Below are 26,994 nucleotides of genomic sequence, written 5' to 3' on the forward strand. Positions count from 1 at the left end.
TACCGAATATGAAAGAAGATCTAGACAGAATATATCGTTTCATCCGTACAGGGGATGATCCAGAAAGTATTAGCGAGGCCATGTCTCAAAGGAAAGCCGAGATCCAGCTCATGATATTAAAGTTTCTGATCAATTGTCTAATAAGAGAACAAGATTACCCGTCTAAAGATCCGGCTGAAATGAGAACCCTGACAAGGTGGAGTGATAATATAGCCGAGGGTAAGCACAAGACCGTCGGTGCGATGGAGAGTATGTACAAGAAAATCCGTAAAGAAATAATAAAATTACACGAACAGCGTAAAGAAGCACAAGTAAGCGAGAAAGAAAGTAACTCTGATCCTGAAGAGTTAGACGACGAGAATCCCGCCAGAATAGCGTATGTAGGAAAATCTAGATTTCCAGATCGCCATTTACGCCTAGAACACAAGTCTATTTTTCATTCTCCAGCACCAGAACAAGGTTCTCTAGAACAAGTATTCCAAGCTACCGATCACATTCTGAAATCACGAATCGGTTACAGTGAGTTAAGTACCATGCATGAACAAGAACTAGCCCGATCAGCAGTCCGATGGATTACTGATTCTACCACTTTTCCAGACGAAATAGTGGCACAGATGTTTCTGAAAATGCCCCCAGCCGAACAACGACTGGTGGGTATGTATATGATTCAGCACCTCATTACATTGTATGAGGGTCAGCACTCTGATCCAGGCCCGTTACATGATGTCCTGAACGAGTTACTCCAGTATAGATGGAAAGGTCTAGGTACCGATTTAATTAGTGTCATTCTAGAACAGCGTCACAAATATAGAACGTTTTTGAACCCGCATTTTGTTCATGTCTCACCCCCAGAAAGTAAACCATTTTACATGGAGAGACAGAATCCGTTACGAGAAGTCCACCCAGTCAGAGGAACGGGTGGCGAACTAGAACGAGTGTTTGTTTACACTCCGATTACAAAGATGGAACTCCTCGAGATGAAGAAATTAATTCCCTGTCATGACAAAGATCCAGCAGGGTTCCATAGAGAATTAAAAGACATGCTCCGTATGGGAGAATACACGTATCCAGATATAATTAAAATGTTAAAGGTTCTGCTGCCCGCAGGGGTGTATGAAAAGCTCAAGGAAAAAGAATGGGAGGTGGGGGAGAAAAAGATCGATTGGGCAGTTCTAGAAGCTGAAGATAAGGCACGAGTACCAGGTACCGGTCTTGGAGATAAATGTAAAGAATTACCGGAATTATTAATACAAGTTTTACCCAGATTATTGACAACTAGAAAAGAAGACTGGGATGCAATCTCAGCCTGTAAACAGAAACAAGATGAAGATATTAGTGATTTTTATTCTAGATTTGAAAAATGTTTTAGCATCAACAGTGGCCTCAAGACAAGTAGTGAGTCATACCCTCACCTTTTTGTTACTAAATTAGTCGAGAATTCAAGCCCACAAATTAAAAATCGAGTTTTGAAAGTCGAGAGTACCTGGCAAGCTAATACCCCGTCCCAGATGTTGCAGATGCTTCAATACCACCAGAATAGAATCAGGGAAGAGCAAGAACAGGAGAGAAAACGTATGAAAGACACAAAAATGAAAGTACTAGTTGCACAATCTGTTCCTCAAGACAGTCAGAAGAGGGGTCCGAATCAAGCCAGTCATCCTGCAGCTCCCGTTAAAGGGAACTGCAATTATTGTAAACAGCCAGGTCATTTTATAAATGAGTGTGCAGTTCTGAAACACAACATAGCTACTGGTAAGACTAAAGAAAGACCACGTCCGCCTAGACAAGAACAAGTTTCACAGATTCCTCAGCCACAGAATGCGCCACAGACAGTTACAGCTCCGCAGCCTATCGCTGCAACACAGCATGTTACACAGCAGATGTACCAGTATGCACAGTCTGAGTATCCAGAGTACCAGCAGTATTCATGAAACAGCCTAGAGAGGGAGGTAGGCTTGCCTCTCATCGAGATACCTGTAGATCAAGAAGGTCCCTATGTTCACAGTCAAGTATTAGGGAAAGACAGAAAGTTTTTGATTGATACAGGGGCAAGTAGGACCACAATTAGTCACGCCGAAGTTCCAGGGGCTCCGCTCTCAGGCTCAAGAAATGTTTCCCTTGGATTTTCAGGAAAACCTATCGTAAATGAGATTTCAAAACCAGTTTCTCTAGAAGTAGGTCCATTGTCCCGCACTACTGATCTGTTACTTACTAAGTCATGTCCAGAAAATCTATTAGGCATTAAAACACTGAAAGAGTTAGGTGCAGTTATATGCTGTTCCCCAGAGGGAATACGATTGTTCCTACGTGACTTTAAGGGTCACTATGTATTACGAGATTTTGATTCAAGACTGTCTAATGTCCCGCAGCACTTATGGGCGCAAGGTCCAACTGATGTAGGTTACATGCAAATCACACCCTATCGTGTGACTCTCAAGCCAGGTGTAGTGTTACTACGAATCAGACAGTACAGATTGCCACCTGAGGCTGTAGCAGCCTTATCCAAAATTATTGACGGGCTCATGGCTCAAGGAGTGGTTGTAGAAACTGACTCCAATGTATGTAATTCTCCGATCATTCCAGTCATGAAACGTACGGATCCAAATGCACCCCCAGTATATCGATTAGTGATTGACCTACGAGAGCTTAATAAATGTATTATTCCGCAGTACCCAGTTGTCCCAGACATCTCTTCCCTATTAACGGCCATTGATTCCGAAGCCACGTTCTTCACTGTCATAGACCTCAAGAACGCATTTTTCAGTGTTCCTATTCATCCAGACAGCCAGTTCCTTTTCGGATTTTGTTTAAATGGAAGGAGCTATATGTTCACACGCGCTCCTCAAGGTTTCACAGAAAGTCCTAGTATTTACAGTCAAGCACTCAAGAGACAACTAGACAACATTCACATGCCAACTGACACTGCCCTGCTCCAGTATGTCGATGATCTACTGATCACAGCCCGTTCTGAACGTGCTTGCGAGCGAGCATCACTGACAGTTCTGTATTTCCTAGCCGAGATGGGGCACAAGGTGTCCCCTTCTAAGCTTCAATTCTGTGTCCAGCAAGTGGTCTACTTAGGACACTTACTGTCCAAGAGGGGTAGACAGTTGACACCAGACCGTATCCAGTTAATAGCGAGTCTTCCTCAGCCCAAGACCCAGAAGGAGGTACGTGCCTTTATTGGCCTTACTTCTTATTGCAGACAATGGATTCCTCAGTATGCATTTCTAGCCAAGCCACTGATACAGTTAACGACACAGGAGGCAGCCGTATCGACTGTCCTCCCTTGGACATCTGAACATACACTTAGTTTCAATGAGTTAAAGAAAGCTCTATGCCAAGCTCCAGTTCTAGCGACACCGAACTACAGTAAGCCTTTTACACTTTTCGTCACTGAACGCGAAGGTACAGCATTATCTGTTCTCACACAAGATCAAGCAGGACAATACAAGCCCTGTGCTTATTTTTCGAGCACATTAGATCCTGTAGCCCAGGCTCTGCCTGCGTGCCTCAAGTCAGTTGCAGCCGCAGCCCTAGCTATCAGACAAAGTGATTCCATAGTCTTAGGACACTCCTTGACAGTACAAGTTCCACATTCCGTGGAAGTTCTTTTAAACCGAACACAAACTCAGCACTTGACAATTGCACGTTTAACAGGTTATGAATTGACACTGTTCCAGCCACACATAGAAATCAGACGCTGCAACGTTTTAAATCCTGCTACACTGTTACCATCAGTTAATTCAAATCCAGCCACACATGATTGCGTGGAAGTAATTAACATTACGACAAAGCCAAGACAAGATCTGACAGATACTCCGTTACCAGACCCCGACCTGACACTTTATGTGGATGGTTCATGTATGAGAACAAGTACAGGAGAACTAGTCGCCGCGTATGCAGTGACTACTGACACTGAAGTTATTGAAACACACCGTATTGATACCCTGTCCGCTCAAGCAGCAGAGCTAGTTGCTCTGACACAAGCCTGCATACACGCCAAGAACTTGAAAGTTAATGTTTACACAGATTCACGCTACGCATTTGGAGTTGTACACGACTTCGGAGTGCTCTGGCAGGAGAGAGGTTTCATGACTTCTCATGGAACCAAGATTCAGCATGGTCTCCTTATTCAAGCTCTGTTAGATGCCATACATTTACCGACATCTATCGCTATCATGAAGTGCAAAGCACATACGAAAGTTACTGACACCATTTCTCAAGGTAACGATCTAGCAGATCGCACAGCCAAGTTTACAGCACAGACTCTAGACATTCCAGTTAACATGACACACACTCCAGATCCGATTACATGCATGACAGTTAAGGACCCTACACAAGATGTCATAGATATCCAGTTACATGCTACTCCCGAAGAAATCAAGAAATGGTCCGAACAAGGAGGGGTCCAGACAGATCAAGGATGGTTAACAAAGGGTAGAGCCACATGGTTTCTCCCCGACTCTATGGTTCAAGTCATTATTAATACCGCACATAGTCCAGCACATTTAGGAGAAAAAGCTATGTTAGACAGTATCCAGAACATTTGGTTCAACAAGCATTTACGAGCTGCAGCCAAGCAGAAAGTCCGTACCTGTATGATATGTTGTCAGTTTAATCCAGGTAAAAGTGTCCCGGTGGAACAAGGTGGATTCCAGCCCCCTGACCACCCTTTTGAAGTCCTCCAGATGGATTATATTCAGATGGAGCGATGTCGAGGTTTCAAGTATGTCCTTGTAGTTGTATGCGCTTTGTCCAGGTGGACAGAAGCATATCCAGTCCCAGATTACACAGCCGCGACCACTGCTAAGCAGTTGGTTCGTGAGTTCTTCCCCCGTTATGGACTCCCTAGAGTCGTATATTCTGACAACGGTCAGCCATTCTCATCTGAACTCATGAAGCATGTTTCCCTGTTGTTAGGGTACCAGTGGAAGTTTCATTGTGTACGCCACCCTGAAGCAGCCGGTCTTGTAGAGAGACATAATCAGACTCTGAAAATCCGTATCGCCAAAGTATGCAAAGAAAAAGGTGTGGACTGGCTAGTAGCTCTGCCAGTCGCTTTATTTTATATGCGCATGGTCGCACATTCCAGATCAGGTCTGTCCCCGTATGAGGTCGTTTTCGGCCGCCCCCCTAACATGTGGGGTACTCCTAGACCCCGAAGTATTACCGATGTTTCAAGTAATATGCTGACAGATTACCTAGCTTCCTTGATGTCTGCCCTCAACTCATGTCGTTCACAGGTTGCCGCCGCATTTCCAGACAATACCGAGGTGGCACCGCATGAAATCGTTCCAGGATCCATGGTGTTGGTGAGGAATTTTGACAGATCAAGTCCGCTGGAGCCTCGCTGGAAAGAGCCCCGACAGGTCCTCCTCACCACCCGTACAGCCGTGAAGTTGGAAGGTCGCAAAGGCTGGGTGCACCTTTCTCATGTAAAACAATTTAATGGACTGAAACCCGTCTTAAAGAACATTTCCCAGGATTTGAAGGATTGCCAAAATATTGTTCTCAAGGACTGTCCCGCAAAAGACATTGCTACAAACCCTCCCCTGTTAGAGAAAACTCCGCAACAGGAGTATAAGTTAAAACTCCGGTCTAGTAAAATAAGTCAGTCAGTTTGATTGTCTAAGTCCTCCCCTAGGTGAAACGGTTAGACTGTTTCTGACATGTATAAAATAGACCCCCATAGTGAGAGAGTTAGTCAAAACTCAATTCGATGTATCGTTTTTCTATGTTTCATATTGTTTCTCAGCATTATGATTTCCTGCACCAGTTATGCATTTTTCTTGTATTTCCCAGTTCTTCATGTAAATAAGTCTGCTAATGCTACAGTAGAGCACACGTTTAGTGATCTGCCTCCTCATGAACTCTCTTACCGCCTCGCTATGCGAAATAACTCATTCATCCGCATGTTACATTACTCACACCAGTCCAGCAATGCCACTAATTGTTGGGTGTGTGGTCGACTCCCCCCTTTCCAGACACCGAAGGGAGTTCTGCCACTTTTTCCTTATCCATTCTCACATAATGGTTCGTGTGGAGCATGGTCCACGTTAACGTCATCCTCAACAGATATGTCTTTTCTTAACAATACATGTTTTCCAGACAAGCAAGGTCTTCCCCACAGAACCGGGTTAGATCTAGAAAATGAAGTGTATAATTTAGGTAATTATTCTTCGAATTTCATGGTCTTGAATGTTCAGTCTGATACTACTCCAGACTTACCTGCTATTTCAGTACTGCCAGTCAAAGGTGAATTATGTGTCCGAAATTATGGTTCCGTACATGTAGGACATAGTGATTGTACTACTATTGTCAAGTATAGTGACAGTGGGAAATCTATCTTCAAAGCTTCACGTCATTCTTATTTTATTTGTGGTCAAACTGCATATGTTCGTCTGCCCCTCGGTTGGGAGGGAACCTGTTACATTGCCTTCCTACTGCCACCTGTTTTCCTAGCCCCACCTGATTATCATAGAAACACACATCTAGTACACGTTAGACATAGAAGGGAGTCCCCAATTGTCGATTATACTGAAACTGCTCTAGAACAGTATACAGATTTCAACAGAGGTTTCTTTTTCTTTATAGGACCTATCCAGAATAGTAAGCTAATCCGTAGGTTAACCAGAACCCTTGAAGCAGTAGTCAATGAGACTGCTTCTGCTCTAGGTAATTTAACTGAAGAGCAATCTGCTATGAGATTTGTCGTTTTACAGAATCGTCTCGTCCTTGACGTCATACTGGCCGATAGGGGCGGGGCCTGTAGAGTCATCGGATCTAGTTGCTGCATTTTCATTCCAAATAACGCGCCGTCTGTTTATTCAGCTATAACCAGACTCCATAAAATTGCCCATCTGTTACACCAAGATCCAGGCACCTGGACATGGTCCGGTTGGTTCTGGAATATAATTTCCGCATGGGGATGGAAAATATTGTCCTTCCTAGGTATTGCAGTAGCGATCATATTCAGCTGCTGTCTCTGTATACAATGTGGCCCTGCGATTTGCGGCATTTGTGCTACCTCTTGTATTCCTAGTCCCAAGCCCCGTTCTAAATCCCGTTCCAGGATAATTCGAGACGAGCAAATGATACTGTATGAAATGATAGATGGTATCATGAATATTGATGTTTCCTGATGGAAACGTAGTGACAAGGAGGGAATGTGGAAAAGTAAATTTTGCCATGTTCTGTGTCCCTACGTGTCATCCATCATATGTTATGTGTGCATGATTAAATATGCATATGCATTCCCCATGTTCGATTAATGACGCAATTATAGTTGTGTCCATCTCTAATATGCCAGTTTCTAGTCCTCGTGAATACTACGAATATCAGGCCTATGTAAAGTTACGTTGCCACGTTTCTCAGTGTGCACGTTATTTCATTGTAAAGTCCCCGTTTCTAGGCCTCAAAAGGGCCCGGACATCAGATTCAGCTCCTGTCTCCTAAAGCCTCGCTGAGGAGCGATACAGCCCCCACCTGTATCCTCGACCCTTCACTTACTTCCTGCCTCACAGTGCCCGGTTCAGCCTGGCTTTGCCTCTGAGTCTGCCAAAAGTATGTTATAGTTCCAGTTATCAGTTCAGTCCTCCTTCTCTGCATTCCTAAGCTACTGAATCGCCTCAATAGTTTCCGTCATTGTCTAGCCTTCACGTCTCCACGTTAGAGAAATACTGCATTTAATGGTCATTTAATATTCTTCATCACGTACTACATGTAGAATAATGCATGGTCCAGTCTTAGAATCAAGTCAGCCTTCCCCCTCCTAACTTCTAGTTTATATCAACATGTTCTCTAAACATCAGATACTAGATACTGCTTAGGTACATGTCGCCCTGACTCTCCAGACTTCAGTCTCTGCTCCTAGCACAGAGTTCATAGCCCCCAGCTTCTCCTAGTGATACGTCATTGCTAGTTTGCGCGCACCATCAGGTTAGAGGTCCCGGCTCCTTAGGTAGCCCCCTCCATGGTTTCCGCCCCATTCATGACATATTCTGTTACGTTTGCATCACATGTCTATGTATACGCCCTGTTACACCTCTTTTCACCCTTATCTTTCGCGACTGCTACGCGTCACACCTTCTGCTCCACCCATTGCTACGCCTATTGCAATGTAATGCTATGTGTTTGCGTTATGTATATATGCTCATGCACTGTTATTAAAAAAGTCATCCTTTTCCTTGTCCCGATCCTGACACCAGCAGCGCTGCTGGGGCTTACCATCCTGTTCCTGCCCTTTATGCTGTAATAAACCTGCAAACTCCCACTACCTCGAATCTTGACTCTTATTTATTGAGCTATCTGTTATTCATTTATACATTCAAAAATAGGGTATTATTTATTTATTTACCACACTCTCCCAAATGTATATATTCCAGTCAAACCTGAGACTTCCTTTTGGAACTATATCAAGGCTAAACTGACAACTTTTCAAAATGGCTATGTTATGGTTGGGGTAACTTTAATCAATTGTGTGAATATTTTCTAGAAAGAAAAAATAAATATAAGTTATCCCCTGCTAAATCTCAACATTAAAGTAGTTTCTTCCACAAGATCCTTAGTTGATATACAGAGAATCGTTAATCCCATTAATTGTGAATTTTCTTTGTTATTTACTGGAAAATGGAACTCTAACTGGAGTTGATTACATTTTTACAAAATGCTGAATATGGACATCTCTTTATTTTTTATCACAATTCTTTCATACCAAAATTTGAAATATATCATGTTGGTAAAAGGTTGAATGGAGGTTTAATAAATATATATTGTCCAATGATGTTTTTCTTGAGATGGTTAAATACCCTTTTGGTGTTTTTTTGTCAAGTTAAACAGTTCTCAAGATACTTCAATGGCTCACAACTGGCATGTTGTTTAGGGGAAGCCAGATCTTCTATTAAGTGGCTAAAAAAAGAAGAAATATACCTTTATTTATAGTTAACTTCTAAAGAATATAAAAGATCTTGAGCAGTCCTACTTTACTATCAAATCTTTAGATATGCCAGATGGCACTGCTACACATCAATTATTTTACAGGTAAAAAGGAACATTAAAAAAAACGGCATTATCAATGAACTATAAATTTGTTTTCCTCTTCAAAATTAAACATTTACAGTTTTTTTGACAAATTTAGTAAACAAGTATGAACCTATGACACTGACCCCATTCCCAACAACTTTAGGTAGCTTTCTCCCAGGTATTCCAAAATATAATACCACCGATTAAGTCTCTGACTCCCTCAAAAAACAACCATGGAAAGGAGAGATTATTTCTGCTAAGAATTCTCCTAGAAAGGTTAAAGTCCCTGGTCAAGATACATTATCTTTTGATTTTATCTCTCTTTATTCATCCTTTTTTCCCACCAGGCCATTAGAACTTTTCAATTATTTTTTATCCAACTCTGCTATTGCTGCTACCTTATTTAAACCATTAATTTCAGTTAGTCCCAAACCTAAGAAAGATCTTATCTGTTGCATAAATTACAGAGCCAGTTCCCTTGTTAACAGTGTTTACAAGAGCTTTGCTGAAGTGTTAGCTTCTCATGCAGATTGCATACCTCCATTTGACACAAACAGATCAGTCTAGCATTTTAAAAAGCAGATTGCCTTTGGATAGTGGAAGAATGATTGCTAATGTTAATAAAGACACTGCTATTAGAAGTAGACTTGTTACTGCTTTGTCATTACATGCTGAAAAGACGTGCGATCGTATACATTGGAAATATATTATTAGAATTTTTACTTGGTTTTGTATCAATTTGTACAAGTTAATTAACCTTGTCTATTTTATTCCAAGAGCTAGTGTTCTACCAATAATATTTCCCCATATTTCAATTTGTCTCATGACTCACATAAAGGTTGTCATCCTTGCCCTTCATTATTGTGTGATTGTTGAATCTTTCTTAGAGAAAATAAAATGTAAGACTTTGATTGAAGGTGTCAAATTTGCATGAATGGTAATACTTCCCATATGCTGATGAAAATGGACTATATATGCCTAATACATCACCCACTCTTTCTCTCAATTAGGCTCCTTCTTATTCTTATGTTTCAAGACATAAATTAAACTGTAACAAACCAGAAAATGTTCACTTAAATAAATATTGCTTGAACTATATGCTTTATAGTTGTCATTTTCAGTGCTATCCACACAATATCAAATCCTTGTGGTGTGGTATATGTAGGAAAGTGTCTCTTTTGACATGGTTAGCTCCCACATTTTGCCTGATGTCTGATGTAATTACGAACTGTAAGTGCACTGGGCCAATGCTAACCAGGTACCCAGTGCCAGATCTGTTTCCCCAAAACTGTACTATGATTGGCACAAGTTCAGTGCCCCCTGTAAGTCCCTAATAAAAGGTACCCCTGGTATCGAGGCCATGGGTACTGAGAAGGATCCTCAGGGGCTGCAGCACTGGTTGTGCCACCCCAGTGACCCCTAACCAAGGCTATGCACTCTGCCATTTCAGGCTGCGTGTCTTGGTGCAGAGAAATCCAAAGAGTCGATGTGGCACACAACCCTGAGTGCCATGCCTCCCATACACTGCATGAGATATAGATAAGTCACCCCTACTTCAGGCTTATAGCCTAAAGGCAGGGTGCACTATATCCTATGTGTGGGCATATCAGCATGAGAAGATATGTTTCTACAATGCCCAGTCCATTCTGGAATATTGTAAGTACACAGGGAAGCCCTAAAGAGTACTTGGGCTGGATACTTGTCAGCGTGGGTTTCCAAGCTCCATGATGGCTTTACTGATTCCTGAGATGTTTGGTACCAAACATCTTGTCTTAATAAATCCTTATTGACGCTAGTGATGGATTTATTAATAAATTAACACAGGAGGCCTTTTTAGAGGATCTCCTGAAAACCTATCAAGCACTGGTGTTGTTCCTGACTTGTTTTCACCAGCCTGCCACTACCAGACATGTTTCTGACCTCATGGGGTGAGAGTCAGTGCTCTGAGAGGACAGAGACAAAGCATGTTTTGTCCAGATGTGCCTCACACCTCCTCCAGGACAGGATTGCCTTCCTGGGAGGGAAGCTTCAAATGCAATGGCACCTTTGAAACCCAGGGACCTCCAGATAGTGGGGGAGGCCAAGTCCCCTCTTCTGCTCCACTTTTGGCAAGAGGAAAGGTGGGAAAATTAATTAGATGACGAAGAGGACCCACACTTAGCCTACATCATCACTGGGGTGGGACAGGTGATGTGAACCCCTTTCCTGAAATTCCACAATCTTGGAATGGTGGCAAAACCTTCAATCAGGGCTAGGGTAGTGTCTCTTCCCACAAGAAGTGGTCACTAGAGGGTGTAGATACCCTAAAGGCAAGTAGCCATTTAACTACTGCCTTTCTCCCCTTGTAACGCCTCTAAATTCAATATTTAAGTGGCACCCTGAGACCAGAACATCAGATTCGATATACAAAAAGAAGTCCAGGTCAAGAAGACCTGCAGTTCAAGAAATGAAGCCAGGCTGCAGAAGAAAAAGGTACCAGACCCTGCTTGCTGCTCCTAGGACTCGAAAATTGCTTCTGCTGTGTCGTCCTGAAACCAAAAAGTACTCCAAGAACCCAGAAGCACCTCCAGCCTTCACAAAATTGATGTGAAGCTCCCTTGGAGTGAAGGTATCAATCCCCTGCACACATCAGGCACCGGTCCCCTGAAGTCTGATTTGTGGACGTGCTGCTCCCTGACGACCTTGACACAGCACCAGGGCAAGAAGAGGTATAAGAGCTCCGAATGGTCAGATCTGCCTCCCATCCAAGTTTGGAGGCACCAGGACAAACCAGACCCGCAGTGTACTAATACCTTGGGTACCTACCCTCCAATAGTATAAATCAAGAAGTAGAGCATACAACAGACTCCTGAAACACCACAAGCAAGCACCCGTTGAGGGGCATTGAGACACCCGAGACCCTCTTCATGAGTGGCCCAGCTGTCCTGAGACGCTTCTCCAAGTTGCCTGCTCCTGACCGTGAGGACCTCAAAAAGCACGACGCCCGGCTGACATGCTCACTGTCCATCTGGCCACAGCACTGACCAACCAGTCCTGCTTCCGTGGTCCCCAGGCCCTTGCGACCTATAAGGAGACCCACTAGATTTACACATAACTCCCTCTGGGCAGTGCTTTTTCAAGTGACCCCCTTCGTCTTGGCACACCAGCTTCCAAGACCTCAACAGTTATGCTCTCGGCCGATCCTGGATGAGCCTGAACTTCTCCTGCTTTGGACACAGTCCGGACATCGATCTAAAACAAGAAGGTGAACTTTTTTATAGCATTGCCTGGAATTCTATGCATTTTCCTATTGTTTCCCCATTGTTTCCTATGATAGGTAATTGTGCATAGAAGTGATATGTTTTCTGAACTTTGAAAAATCGTAACTCCGAAAGTACTTACCTTGGAACTGTGTTTATGGTCTTAAAAAATATATAAAAATCAATATTATTTTTACAAATTGGTCTTGGATTTAATCTTGAGTGTGTGTCTCATTTATTGCGTCTGTAAATATAACTAATGCTTAGCATTACCCTCGGTTAAGCCTAACTGCTCTCCCACACCACCACAACACGAAAATTAGTATTATCTTCTTTTGCCTCTACCGGCCTTTTGGGGATCTCTCGTATTGTCTACATAGTGTACTTTATTTTAGTACACTGTACAGAGAAGCTGTTTCCTACAGTATACTAATAACAAATAAGTAACTATTAATTACAGTATATAATATTCTTAAACTTACTTTATTGAAACCCTAGCCTTCTCTCTTGCAGTCATGGTGAGGGAGACTTAATAGCATCAATATGATGATTGTTCCAAATATTTTATTTATTTCATCCATGCTTCCATTCGAAATTCCTAGTTATGTTTGAAACAAAGTGGCTGCAATATGCCCTATACATTAAATATCCCCTTTACCTAAACGTATAAGACCCAAAGTGGAAACTGGAATCAGATTTTCTATCTTTAAAAATATCATTCAATCCTTGTTGTTAAAGAAGCTTGCTGTTTACTTTGTGATTGCACTCTGGCCCTGTCTCTTACCTGGGATTTTGTTGAGAGAGCTGTGTTACCTAATTTTCCTTCTAAATACCTTCTTCATATGTCAAAGTGGCAGAGTTTAAATAATGTCATATTACTTTTAGGAGAGTATTATATTCAAAGTATTCAACATTTTCATTATTTTTACATCCTCCTGATTTGGTACAAATTTGAAGATTTGTAAAATATCTATTTTTGTAACAGATAGAGGGAAAGGAGCCTCTCATGGATCAATCAATTGAGTGATAGTACTCAGCTATTTTCCGTTCCTTATTTCCAGTCTTATTTTCAAGTACACACAGGCATTATGCATGGGATATTTTATTCTTCAAAGTATAGTGACAAGTTCTTAACTTTAAATTTTTCAGGTGATTTTACAGAAAGTATCATGAATAATGAAATTCATAAACGTATATGGAGTAGATCCATCCAGAGAACTCATGCAATCTTAGGGGCCGATTAGGATGGCGGACGGACTTGAGTCCGTCCGCCATCCCAGAGGTGGAGGGACCGTCCGCATGGGCTGCGGCGGTCCCTCCGTGCAAATTAGGATGTGACCGCCACCCTGGCGGTCACATCCTGGATATTTAACATTGCGGCGGGTGCTGCTTCAAGCAGCACCCGCCGCAATGTTAAAAGTGCATGTTTTACATTTACATGCACAAAGCGGCAGGCACCGCGCGGTGCCTGCCGCTTTGTGCATGTAAATACTGGGGGGTACCATAGGTACCCCCCATGTGCACCACCCACTCGCCTACACCCTGGGGGCCCGCAACGGGCCCCCAAAATCAAAAGTACACATGCTTTTCCACGGCGGAAAAACCGCCGCGGAAAAGCATGTTTACTAATGCATCCTAATTTGGCGTGTCTGATAGATACTGCCAGCCAAATGAGAGCTTTTCCGCCGCGGTTGTAATCCGACCGCGGCGGAAAAGCAGCGGACAAAAACCAAGACCCACCAGCCATCGTAATGCGGCGGTGAGTCTTTGGTGACTCCGCAGAGGATTTTCCGCCTCCATCCTAATCGGCCCCATAGTTTGAAAAAGTGGTTACAATTCTTAATTCTTAATTCTTAATTTACCTCAAGGGTTCTCAGTCCCTATTTTTTTATTTACAACAGACTCAGTGTTACTCTTGTCAAAGTCAGCAAACTGTGTATCATTTTTTGGATATTATAAAGTGGTAAAGGAATTAAATTGTGTATGTAACGGTCTTTAATATTGTTCTTCTTGGCTCATTTGCTATTAATAATAGAATTTGTTTAAACTATGATGACATTTGAGTTGTTTTTGTTTATATACCATTTAAGCAGTATTGCTTCTTCATGAAAACTTTTTTCCAGATTACGTAATAGCTCTTGTTGAAATGGTATATGTGAAAACAATAGAATAGATAACACTATTTCCAGTAATGTTAAAGCCATGATAAAGAAGGATCTATTTTGGCTAGCACGCATTACCTTTTTGTCTCAACAATTCGTTAATAATTATACCTTGTATCAAAGTACTGTTTATGATCCCCCTTCATTCTTATAACTATTACTGAAATTGATAACAATACAGTCACCATTTAGGTTTTTTGTTCTCCCTCCTACCCAGTCCACTCTCCTTACATGAAGAATTTTGCATTTTTCATCTCTGGGCAGTGGTCTGTTGGTGTTTAACCAGAAGGCTGCCTTATTTTTCAACTGGTCATAAGTTTCAACTTTACCATCCTCCAGTGCTGGGACGCCAGTCGAGACCACCACATACGGTGCGCAATCTGGAGGGAGGTCTAGGCTTGGGTGTAAGTTTGTATCCACACCTCTAGGCCTTCCCCTATCTATGGTGCTTCTGACCCTTCCCTCAGGTAGTGATGCATCCCTACCATATCCTTTCCCGCCCCTAGAACCTTCTGGAACCTCTGGGCATTCTCACAATACTGGGGGCACAGTTGGGGTTAAACTTGTTGGTGTAGTAACGACAGGTGTGGGGCATACCAGCAAATCCCTCCCCACCTCGCTCCTTTCTTCATTTAACAGACCAGGGATCACTAGTTTATTTTCAATCCCCCCCAAGGCAGACATCACCCGGCTGTCTGTTTCTGCAAGTCTATTTTCAATGGCGAGTAGTCTTGTCATTATCGGTTCCAAAGAGTCGGTTATAAGGGCCTCTAGTTTCTGCCAGAATGAGACCTCCATAATCGGTGGGCACATGGTGGTGTTATCCTCATTTGTAGTAGATATTATACTGACAGACCCGATTGACTCATTCCCCTGGGAGGGCGCTACTTGAGATGGTTCTTTATTTCCTCCCAGCTCGATGGTCTTGGGCTTCTTGCCCTTTTGCTTGGCGCCTCCACACATCCGCCCTCGTTTCCTTTTGATAGCCCTTCCCTGCGTGGGAGTGGGTAAGTCGGGGGGTTCGGCGGGCTGCACATGAATTTCTGCTACACTCACACCCGATCTCCTTGGTTGATGTGGCTTGCTATTATTATGTAGCTCAGGTCCGTCTGTGCCCGGTAATGTTGGCGAGGTTGGGTATATAATTACTGCGGTTCCAGTAGGGTCCCTGTCAGGAGTGTCGGGGCAGATTCGTTCCGGTGTACTTGCCTTTGTGATGGCCCCCATAGAAGACCTTTTCGCAAACAGTGGCTCCAATGAGAGATGCCGCTCGATAACAGCGATCTCGCGGGCAAGCACGGAGGACGCCCTAGTTATAAAATGGTTGAGTGTACCAGCCACATAATCTACACCTTTTACATTCCTTCCCCTTCCTTCCCGTGCCGCCATTTTAATATAACTGCAGCACTCAGACAGCGATTCTTTTATGCAGGTAAAAAGTTCAAAAGTGGCTCACCCTCTTGTGCAGGTCTTTAGTCCTTTAGCTGGCGATAAACAGACATGTAGGGGGGATGGCTCAGTCTCTCCGGTCATGAACGGGCTTAAAAGGGCCCGCCCCTGGCCCGGGCTTTGCCCGGCGCAACCTGCGCGCATCCTGTGCCGTGGGAGTCTGCGCTACGCTTTGAACCCCCGGGGGCGGGAGAGATGCCTCACGCCACTCGCGGGACCGCGCTGCCCTCCTGGGAGATCTAGTCCTGGGCAGCACTCGGTCCACGGGGCAGAGGAGGCGTTAGGGAAATAGCAGGGGTCCCGAACCAGCCAACAACAGCAACAAGGGCAACAAGAGTTCGGCAATTACAGGGCAGCCTTCAACCTCCAACAGGGCGTCCCTATTACTTACTATTATTATTATTATTTTGCATGGATTAAAAAATAGTAAATATTTTTTGGCAATACTTTATTAAACTTAAAGGTCTGTTATTAATTGTATTGCCTTCGCTTCTGTTTTTTTTCTTCCTGCTGTCTTCTATGTTATATTTATCTATTTATATGTATGATATTGATGTGTACTAATTTAATTGACTAATTATGTAAGAATTACTTATTTTTCCTTATACTCATTTGCATATACTTTATATGCAAATAATATGAGGAATATTCGTATAGTACTTGATATTTTTACATCAATCCTGAGTACTAAACATTTATTGTTGTAATTCTTTTTCTATCTTTATATTTGATATCTCATAACTTCTATTAAGTATTTCTAAAACTTATTTAAAAGTAATGTACAGATACAAAAAATCTACATAAAAAATTCAAATCCTGATTTGGTAATGTAGCTCTGTAGGCAGTGCTTAATTTCTGAAAATATAAATAATTAAAAATAAGTGTAGCAATACGAAGTTTTTTCATGAGTCCGCAGCTAATTAATGGTGACGTTTCTGAATAGGAAGGCCGCTCAGTCTTGATTCGACCTCTTTACTCTTTCATCCAGCAATATAAAGATCCTCTAGAGAGGATGCACATTTTTTTTAAGTTTCAGGGCCATCAATGTTCTTTACGTAGATGCTGTTCCGCTGCTACTTAAGGGAAGCAAGATTTCTACCTACCTTTGAAATCGGCAGCTCTTTGGAGACCCTTGAACACCTGGAGAAGTTCTCGGAGCATTTGAAGCAAGTGTTACAATTCTCACTCTAACTCTTTCTTGCCTTGGACACACCTCATCCCAGATGCTCACACTTCCTCAAAGTGAAACCGTAACTCACTCCGATTTGCACAGAAAATTCCTCACTGATCAAATCCTGGCTTCTATATTCCTGAGGTCTGCCCAGACCAGGCCAAGATTCTATGCATCTTCTACTGTGCTTGGGTTCTCTCACCAACAGTATGAATGTCATAATTTGTTTGACTTCACAATGTTGCATCAAACCAGTTTAGAGAACCGTATTGTGTTCTGCACAGTGTGTACTTTTCCGGAACCAAGGGTTTGTGCTGTGCACATTAAGTTTATGCGTGGCCAAGTGAGAGCTACTCTTACATTCTCAATGGCTCACCAACAGCGCCGACAACCTAGCACCTTTGAAAAAACGTCAAACTAAACTAGGCAGCAAAAACGCTCCCTGGTTCAACGATGATCTCAAGAAATCCAAGAAACTCTGTCGCTCCCTTGAGAAGGCCTGGAAAAAAGACCCAAACACCAGCACCAGAGACGCCTTCAAAAACGCCACCCGCATACACCACCAACTGATCCGGACCACCAAGAAAGCCGCATTCAAAGAACGACTAGACAACAACGCCCACAACAGCAAGGAATTGTTCAACATCGTCAATGAATTTACCAACCCCTCAGCCAACTCCAACGACATCACTCCCTCTCAAACACTTTGCGACTCCCTAGCTTCATTCTTCCACAACAAAATCGCCGACATCCACAACAGCTTCAACAACCAACCCGGAGACCAACCCACCCAACCTCCTGCAGTACCTTCACCCCCCTTGAACATCCTTAAAAACTGGAACCCAATCACCACTGAAGACACCATTCGCCTAATGAACTCCATCCACTCAGGATCCCCCACAGACCCATGCCTTCACCACATCTTCAACAAAGCAGACTCCATCATAGCACCACACCTCCGAGACGTCATCAACGGCTCCCTCAACTCCGCCACCTTTGCGGAAAGCTGGAAACATGCCGAACTCAGCGCCCTTCTGAAAAAACCCACAGCAGACCCCACCGAACTCAAAAACTACCGCCCCATCTCACTCCTTCCATTCCCGGCCAAAGTCATCGAGAAAGCTGTCAACAACCAGCTCGCCGCCTTCCTCGAAACCAACAAATCCCTCGACTCCTCACAGTCCGGCTTCCAAGCAAAACACAGCACTGAGACCGCACTCATCGCAACAACAGACGACATTCGAACTCTACTGGACAATGGAGACACAGTCGCCCTCATCCTCCTTGACCTCTCCGCAGCCTTCGACACAGTCTGTCATAACACCCTGCTACATCGCCTCAGAAACATCGGAATCCAAGGAAATGCACTGGAATGGATCACCTCGTTCCTTACCAGAAGAACTCAGAGAGTCCGCCTTCCACCATTCAAGTCAGAAGCCACTGAAGTCATTTGCGGCATGCCACAAGGATCTTCACTAAGCCCCACCCTCTTCAACGTATACATGAGCCCCCTCGCGACCATCGCACGCCAACACAACCTCAACATCATCTCCTACGCTGATGACACTCAACTGATCCTCTCACTCACCAACGACCCGGACACCGCCAAAACCAACCTACATGAAGGAATGAAAGAAGTAGCTGAATGGATGAAGCACAGCCGTCTGAAACTGAACTCAGACAAAACAGAAGTCCTTATCTTAGGTACCTCCCCCTCCGCCTGGGATGACTCTTGGTGGCCAGAGGCCCTTGGAAAAGCACCCATCCCGACGGACCACGCACGGAACCTGGGCGTCATCCTGGACTCCTCACTCTCAATGAACAGACAAGTCAACGCCGTCTCATCATCTTGCTTCAACATTCTTCGCATGCTCAAAAAAACATTTCGCTGCATCCCCACCGAAACTAGAAAAACGGTCACCCACGCACTAATCACGAGCCGCCTGGACTACGGAAACACCCTATACGCCGGTACCACCGCAAAGCTTCAGAAAAAACTCCAACGCATCCAGAACGCATCAGCCAGACTCATACTAGACATCCCGCGTAAAGACCACATTTCTAGTCACCTGAAAAACCTCCACTGGCTCCCCGTTAATAAGAGGATTACATTCCGCCTCCTAACTCACGCTCACAAAGCACTTTACGAACTTGGACCCGAATGCCTCAACACACGACTTTCCTTCTACACCCCCTCCCGCCAGCTACGATCCTCCAACCAAGCCCTTGCTGCGGTACCTCGCATCAACAAAACCACCATGGGAGGAAGATCCTTCTCCTACCTGGCAGCTAAAACCTGGAACTCACTTCCCACTCACCTTCGCCTCACTCAGAACCACCTAGCTTTCAGAAAGCAACTTAAAACTTGGATATTCGAAAAGTAATTCCCCACCCTTCTTCAAGCGCCTTGAGACCCTCTGGGTATGTAGCGCGCTATATAAATTGTTTGACTTGACTTGACTTGACTTACATTCCATGTACTCTTGATGTGAGATTACGTAATGTTTGCAAAAATAAACTAGTGAAATAAATTAGTCGTGCCCTGCTGCATGCAGATGGGGTGTTCAAATCAAAAATCCAACCTGCTTGAAACTAAAAAGAAACGAAAAGCAGTCAATTCATGAGAAATGTGACTCATATCTGCTCTGTTCTCAAATGTGGATAAGCGCCTTTTTGGGACGCAAGCAAAGTTTACTGATTTGCATATTTTATCAAATATATTTAATTAAATGCTCATCGAATTGGACCCAAAAAAAAGATTTTCCGCTTCCTAGGAAACATGCCCCAAAACTGTTGAGCAGTGTGATCGCTTCTCCTTCCCGATTGACTCCGGATACAGTGTGTTTGTGATGTTTACCTCTCCACGGCTGTTATCTTTCAGCAGGAACTCTACAGGAACCGCTAACTAGAAAGCATGGCCGCGGGGGCTTGGTGGAAAGTGTGTTGGCACACTACTTCGTCATCTCATGTTGCCTGAATGCCAAGTGAGCGGGATGCGATGATCTAAACCCGGTGTGTTGTACAATTATCCACATCACAAAAGGCATTACGCAATTGGGAACAATTTTCCGCGCCATGCCGTCTCTGCGTGGGGACGCGCGATAGAGGGGGAGCGCGCGAAACGCAAGTCAAGTGCGAGGCACGGCGGCAGCGGGTGACGGCCCTCCGTGGGGAAATTGTACAACATCTGCCCACACAAGCCCTCGACTCCAGCAGGCATTATTAGCACTTCGACCTAATAGGCACGTTCCATTTACTGTGTTCGTTCAACGGAAACATTAGCGAACAATGGGCAGAACGGCCGCAAATAAACTCGGATTTTCTACACCGCTTCATTTATGTGATGCTGAAAACTATCGCTACTACCACCACATTTAAGTTTTTTGAAAATACATTAAAAATAAATTAAGTTAGAAGCATGTTTTCCCAAAACCAAAAAGCATTATATTTACCCACACACACACAAAAACGCACGCACATTTATACAAACGTTCATTCATATTTAAATTGATCATTAATAAGAACTCACATGGCCCTATTTAAAGTAGGGGTGGGAATAACTGGCGTATTTCTCAAGACCGTAATTACCGCAAAATTACTAGTGATTATGCGTAATTGTGTGAGAAGTGCAATCCATTATTTCACACTATTCTCTTAGTGCAACATGCCCCCTTTCATCCAAAATAGGCCAGGGGATGCATTTTGCGCTAAGAATATAGCACTAACTGTTACAGGACTCAAACAGCAGCAGCCCACGCGCTCTCCCTTAGTTTGTTGTTCATCTGCTCCTGTGGTAGGATTTTGCCCCAGATTACTTTTAATTACTCAAACTGCTGTAATCACATAATTTCAGTAATTTTGTAACACTAGTAATTCATAATTACTGAAATTACTCGGGCGTAATTGAAATTTCTCCCAGGTCTAATTAGAATTGTTGCTTATGCAGTTGTGCAGACAGAGGTGCCTTGTAGGACCTAGGTTAGGTAGAAAACCACGTAGTGCACTCCATACAGCAGTGTGGGTTCCACATATGGTTGCCAGCACACACCTGGGGGCAGATGTATTCATTGTTGGCACAACTTGTGTTTAATACCTGATAGGGCAGCAGCTCAGACAATTCCAAATTTGCATGTGTGTCTATCTTATGTTAAAAGGTGACACTAATGTGCTAGCACACAATAATAATTTAAGCCTTTTTTATGGTCCTTTGGAAACTTTAGTAAAGTCAGAAAATACCTGTTCAATGGAATACACATGAACAGGTTTTACTGTATGCACCAGTGGTCCATAAGGTTTTGGTCACTCTGTTGTTCTGCTTCTCACTATCCGATTGCATAACTGTCAATAACGAGTCCATCTATAAACACCTTAATTATGTTGTCAGATTTATTTCAATTTCCAAAATTTGAATCATTACACATAATTTGACAAAAAAGTGACTGCGACCATGGCTAGAAGACAAGGAATTGGAGCAACATAATGACAAATGTTAGTTTTGAAGCGTGGTCTGCTGCCTGCCATCGCCATCCCACCTCCCACTTTCTATACCTCTTATATAATCAATGTTGCAAAAAATCTACCAAATATTACTTCATTAAAAATGAAAATTGCTAGTACCACTCAGGGCCACTACTCTTCAGAGTGTTGAGTGAGTGATGCTCCAGATCTCTCAGTTTTCAAAACGTAAACACGTATCTTAGAGAACGAATCACTTGACAGTGAATGCAACTAGTTAGCAAACAGAACTATTTCCCAAACTAAAGTTTGAAGTAGTAAATTAGGGAATGATTTTGGTGGTTTAGCGCCTAAATGAGCGCTTGTGTGATTTCTTGTGTGTGTGCCTGTGTTGTAGTAACAGGGTTATTGTTGGACCGTGATAACACAACACAATTGGGTCAGAGCTATTGACTGCCTGCACACTATTCCACTATTTTTAGTCTAGTATCTAGTACTCAATGGCCTGTGCGTATAGGTCGAGGGCGTGACCCGTAAACACCCCCTAAAGTGTGATGAAAAACATCACATACAATGATAATAGCAAAAGGACCCGCACAAGGAAAATTATATATACATTATATTTTTTGCTCAATTATGCAATAGTATTTACACATATACAACTTTTACGCTTTCCAGGAAGAAGTGGAGTCCAAATCTTGACAAATATGAAGTAGAGCTTTTTATTCATGGATAAGCATGGTGAGAGTTCAAAAAATTGCTAGCGTAAAAGTTGTATATGTGTAAATACTATTGCATAATTGAGCAAAAAATATAATGTATATATAATTTTCCTTGTGCGGGTCCTTTTGCTATTATTATTGTTGGACCGTGCACAGTTTTCAGAACTAATAGTCATTAAAAAAAATAACTTGCTTGAAAGAGTGTTGTGGATCATTCAAGATTTTGGCAACGCAAGGATGTAAATGACCTGTTTGCATTCTTTCTTCTACATCCAGTATTGCAACTTCACTTCCATACTGTAATTTGAGAACCAATTTGTATATATTAGAACACATTTGTATTTTCCTTGCCAGTGCCTCTTCTGCCACCCCCGCACCTTCCCCTCCTATTAAGAGCAGTCTACAATACTGGCTCGTGGCCACTTTGCATGGAACTATTCAGAGACAGAGACATAATATCACTGCAACTAGCAGGCTAGTAGGTCAGTTCAAAAGAATCAATGTTGTGGCTATGTCTTCTTTAGGCCATTAGGGTTCAAAGAAAGCATAACCCAAGAGCCCAGAGATTTTACAATGTCTGGCCTGATGTCAGTGTTTCAGTTAAAATATCATTTACGTGGTGCTTAGCAGGATTTTCTCAGTTGAGGGATTGTTCTAGTGCAGTGATAAATCACCGTCATAATGGTTACAAGACATGAAACCTAATCAGGATTATTAATTGATCTAGTGGCAACCTTCACCGCACTGCTCATGTTCACAAAAGCCAGGTCATTATCTCTGACAGCGAACGCTTGTCCCATGCGGACAATTTTTAACCCTTCCAATGCTGTTCTGTCTGCTGGAAGCTAAACCACGTGGCATATTAAACTGATATGCAAGTGTGCTTGTTTAGGAAGTGCTGAAATTGTAAACGAGTAAGTGTCAGCACCCAAAGTTTTGCTTAGAAGCACACGGCTGGCGCAATTGAACATTGATGCCAAATGCCAATGCTGCGTAGTCTTGATTTCACCACATGCCTATTTAATCCACCACCAGACATTCCCTGTATCATTATCTCACTCATGCAGATTCTTTCATATCACTGCATTTCGCTTTTGTCCCATTTTTTCCTGTTTTTTCTCTTTGTCCTTTTTTCCCCTTTGTGTTTTTCTCTCTCTGGCTCTAGATTGATGTCTGATGAGAAAAACTAAGTGCTGAACCTCACAAAGGAATAGTAGGGGGCCCCACCTTCATCCACAACCTCAAAGGTACCACCGTGTTTAGGTCCAATAACATATATATATATTTTTTTTTGCTGGCCTTAGGACTCAGGGCACTTTACCACTGCTAACCAGTGCTAAAGTGCCCTCGCTCTCTCCTCCAAACATAGTAATATTGGCTCATACCCAACTGGCATAGTCAATTTACTTATAAGCCCTAGTGCAATGTACTACACGGGCCAAGGCCCGTAAATAATTAAATGCTACAAGTGGGCCTTGAGGTACGGCACTTGCTTGCTAAGCATGTATATAACACAGAGCCTAGGAAGGTTGAGGGAAGCAATTTTAATAAGTATGTTCCACCTGTTTTGTCTTTTTTATTATTAGGATAAAGGTTGGGAAAAGGATTGATTTGGCCCTAATGAGAGTCTGGGGACAAGGAACCCACACTCGAAACGTGTCGGCAAATGGGATTAAGTCCTATCCTTTGAAAACGCTTTTGATAAAGGGGATTAAGCCTTATTCTTTGAAAACACTTTTGACATCTATCCCATACTAAGTATCTACATTTATTGATGACACTTTAGTATTTAGGAATGAACTGTACTTAATTTTTAGTACTTTGATGATGTTATTTGAAAGAATTTGATATCTCTTACCTGTTTCTTCTCTTTTTGAATGTAATGTCTTTTAGAATGCAATGATTTGTAATAACTGTATGTTTTCATTTTTTGTATATATGTTTTTGTATAATTAAGACAACAGGATTGTTTGGCTATGTATGTGAAGAATATTGTCTTCTCTTGCTAAAAAACAGTATCTTTCTTTCTAAAAAATTATGAATAAAAGGCGCAACTAATCGCCGAGATAAACATATTAGGTTTTGTTTATCATTTCAACTAGAATAAGACTTCTTGAAATACTGCGAAGTGCGGGTTTCTCTTTTTCTAAAGCACATCTGGGCCCTACCCCACTTCTGTCCATAGGGCCACACTCCTCTGTTTTTCAGACAAGTGGGCCTACAGCACTGATTGTGCCACCCACTTAGGTAGCCCTTCAAACATGCCTCAGGGCTGCCATTGCACTCTGTGTGCGCAGTTTTAAACTGCCATTCTGACCTGGCAAAATCATTTTTTTTCTGGGTCCAATGCTTTCTTTTTAAAACATATAAGTCACCCCTAGGGAGTCCAGAGGGCAGAGTACAATGTATTTAAAAAGCATGGCGTACTTTTAAGTTTTATATGTCCTGGCAGTGAAAAACTCCTAAATCTGTTTTCCACTGCTGCAAGGACTGTATCTCCCATAGGATAACATTGTAATTACCTCATTACATTTTATAAGTGTAATTTCCAAATGGTAAGATATGATTGGTTCAAGTTTGGTGTCTCTGGAATCCTAATTTAAAATCCTAACCTATGGCAAGTCAAAATTTAAATTACAATTCTGAAAATTCCACTTTTACAAAGTTGGCATTTTCTTGCCTTAGCCAATTGGTGCCTGCTGCCTGTCTCTGGTCACATGACTGGTTGTGTTTGGCAGTTGGGATTTGTGTATTCCTCCTAGTCTGCCATATACAAAGGGGGCTTACGTGTCACTTAGTGGATTATACCCGGCAAGATGGGAGGGAGGAGATGGGACCAGCCTCACTTACACCTGAATAGACTGTGTCCAGTCCCCACACAAAGGGCTGCATACCCCCTGTAGTTAGTCTGGAGCCAGGGCAGAGCATCTGTGCACTTCAAGGGCATGCCTCTAGAAACATCTCCCCACTTCAAAGGCACAAATGTGTATAAAAGAAAGGCCTCAGACACCACTACTTCAGTACCCTTCTGGACCTGTGGATACTCTGCCAGGAAGAAGGACTACTGTGCTGCTGAAGGACTGACACTTTACTGGACTGCTAGTGTGCTGAACTGCACTCTGCTAGACTCCTGCTTTGCTGTGACCTGCCACTCTCTTGCCTGGGTTAAAAGGATTAGACCTACATCTCTTCAGCTCAGAATCTAGAGTGACTCTAAGGGCTAATTTACTGGCCTTCAGATCTGAAGCCTTAGGGATATAATACGCTTCCACCATCTTGCACCTACACCTGGACACTACCATCTGTGATGCCACCCCAGTCCTGGACTCTTGGAAGTGGGCCTAAGGTGCTTGATAGTAGAACCAACACATCTTCTCTGCTGAGTGATGCCTCCCCGAAAAGAACCAATGCATCTCTTCGGATGAGCAGCACACCTCTGAGCAAAACCAATGCATTGCACCTGCTGCATGGATTGGACCGGTTGCAATAATCCTCATCGCCAACTGCAGTTCTGAGAACCAAAGCATCACCTCAGTGGCACATCTACAGCCTAGGTCCTCACATCTCTCATTAACGGCAGCCTTGACGATGACACCGGACTTCGTATCGCAGCCTCGAAGCTCCTAACGGATGCATTGCCAGCTGCACACCGCATACCAAGCACCGGACTTGGGATGCCGTGTGCCCTGTCTATATGATCCTCATTGTCGATGCAACATGATCTCGCACTGCAGTGTTGTCACATCTCGAAACCGATCAAACTAGTTTTATCCATGGCTGGTATTAATTACCCAAATACATTCCCCAACGCAAACGAGCTTTTATGTAAAGGATATGGCGCAATAGGTATTGATTGCATTTTTGGCTGCCCGAAGGCTTTTGATTTGCTGAATTTGGAATTTTTATGGATGACTCTTGACCCTTCTCTATTCACCAGATGATAAACATATATGGGGCTTTGCCAAGACCAGCAGTGATTTGTTATGTTGGAGGTTGGATTATTATTACTCTCTTCATTTTGCACTTTTCTTTATGCCTTTCACCATTAGATAATTAAATGAAGATAGACGTCTTCCTATGTAATATGTGTAAAAAACATTCCTGGAATGAGACCCAACATCTCTAATATTCAGCATACTTTAGATCAATGTATGGTCCTGGCTTTGGCAAAAAATCAAACATAAGAAGGCCAAGACTTTATTGATTGTGGCCTGAAAAGAGAGTCTTCAGGATGAGTTTAAAGCATCTGTGGATAAAGCTCATAAGCATTCCCTTGAATATCTGATATTTCCAAACTGCATGATCTAAATTATACTGCATCCATCCTTAGGTTCCTGAAAGGATTAATCGATCTATTGTGGTTATCTGGACTAGCTAATTCTGTTATCCAAGCAATGTTAGTTTCCTACCATGTGATGGTATTTTTGTCTAAATGCGAGCACCCTAAAATCCTTTTAAATTACAGGTTTCGATCCGCTGAGAATTTGATGCAAATGTTCTTTTTTGCAGCTAAAGTCCTTTAAATCCACAAATGGCACGAGCTTACCATCTTGCGTCAAATGTGATGCTTCCCGAGAGGGAATATAAGGTGGGTCTCAGTGGTTGGTTCATTTATATTGAGACGAAGGACATCTTACCAATAATAGTAAAACCAAGGCCTTCTTTCAGCTTCATGCTGAATTCGAACTCACCTGTCAGCGATTTTTTGTTAGAATTTGTAGCTGACCATCTACCAGTTTATAGGTATACATAAGGAAGCACCTAAAGCCGGC

The sequence above is a fragment of the Lissotriton helveticus genome, chromosome 10, assembly GCF_964261635.1.
Source record: "Lissotriton helveticus chromosome 10, aLisHel1.1, whole genome shotgun sequence".
NCBI classification, from domain to species: domain Eukaryota; kingdom Metazoa; phylum Chordata; class Amphibia; order Caudata; family Salamandridae; genus Lissotriton; species Lissotriton helveticus.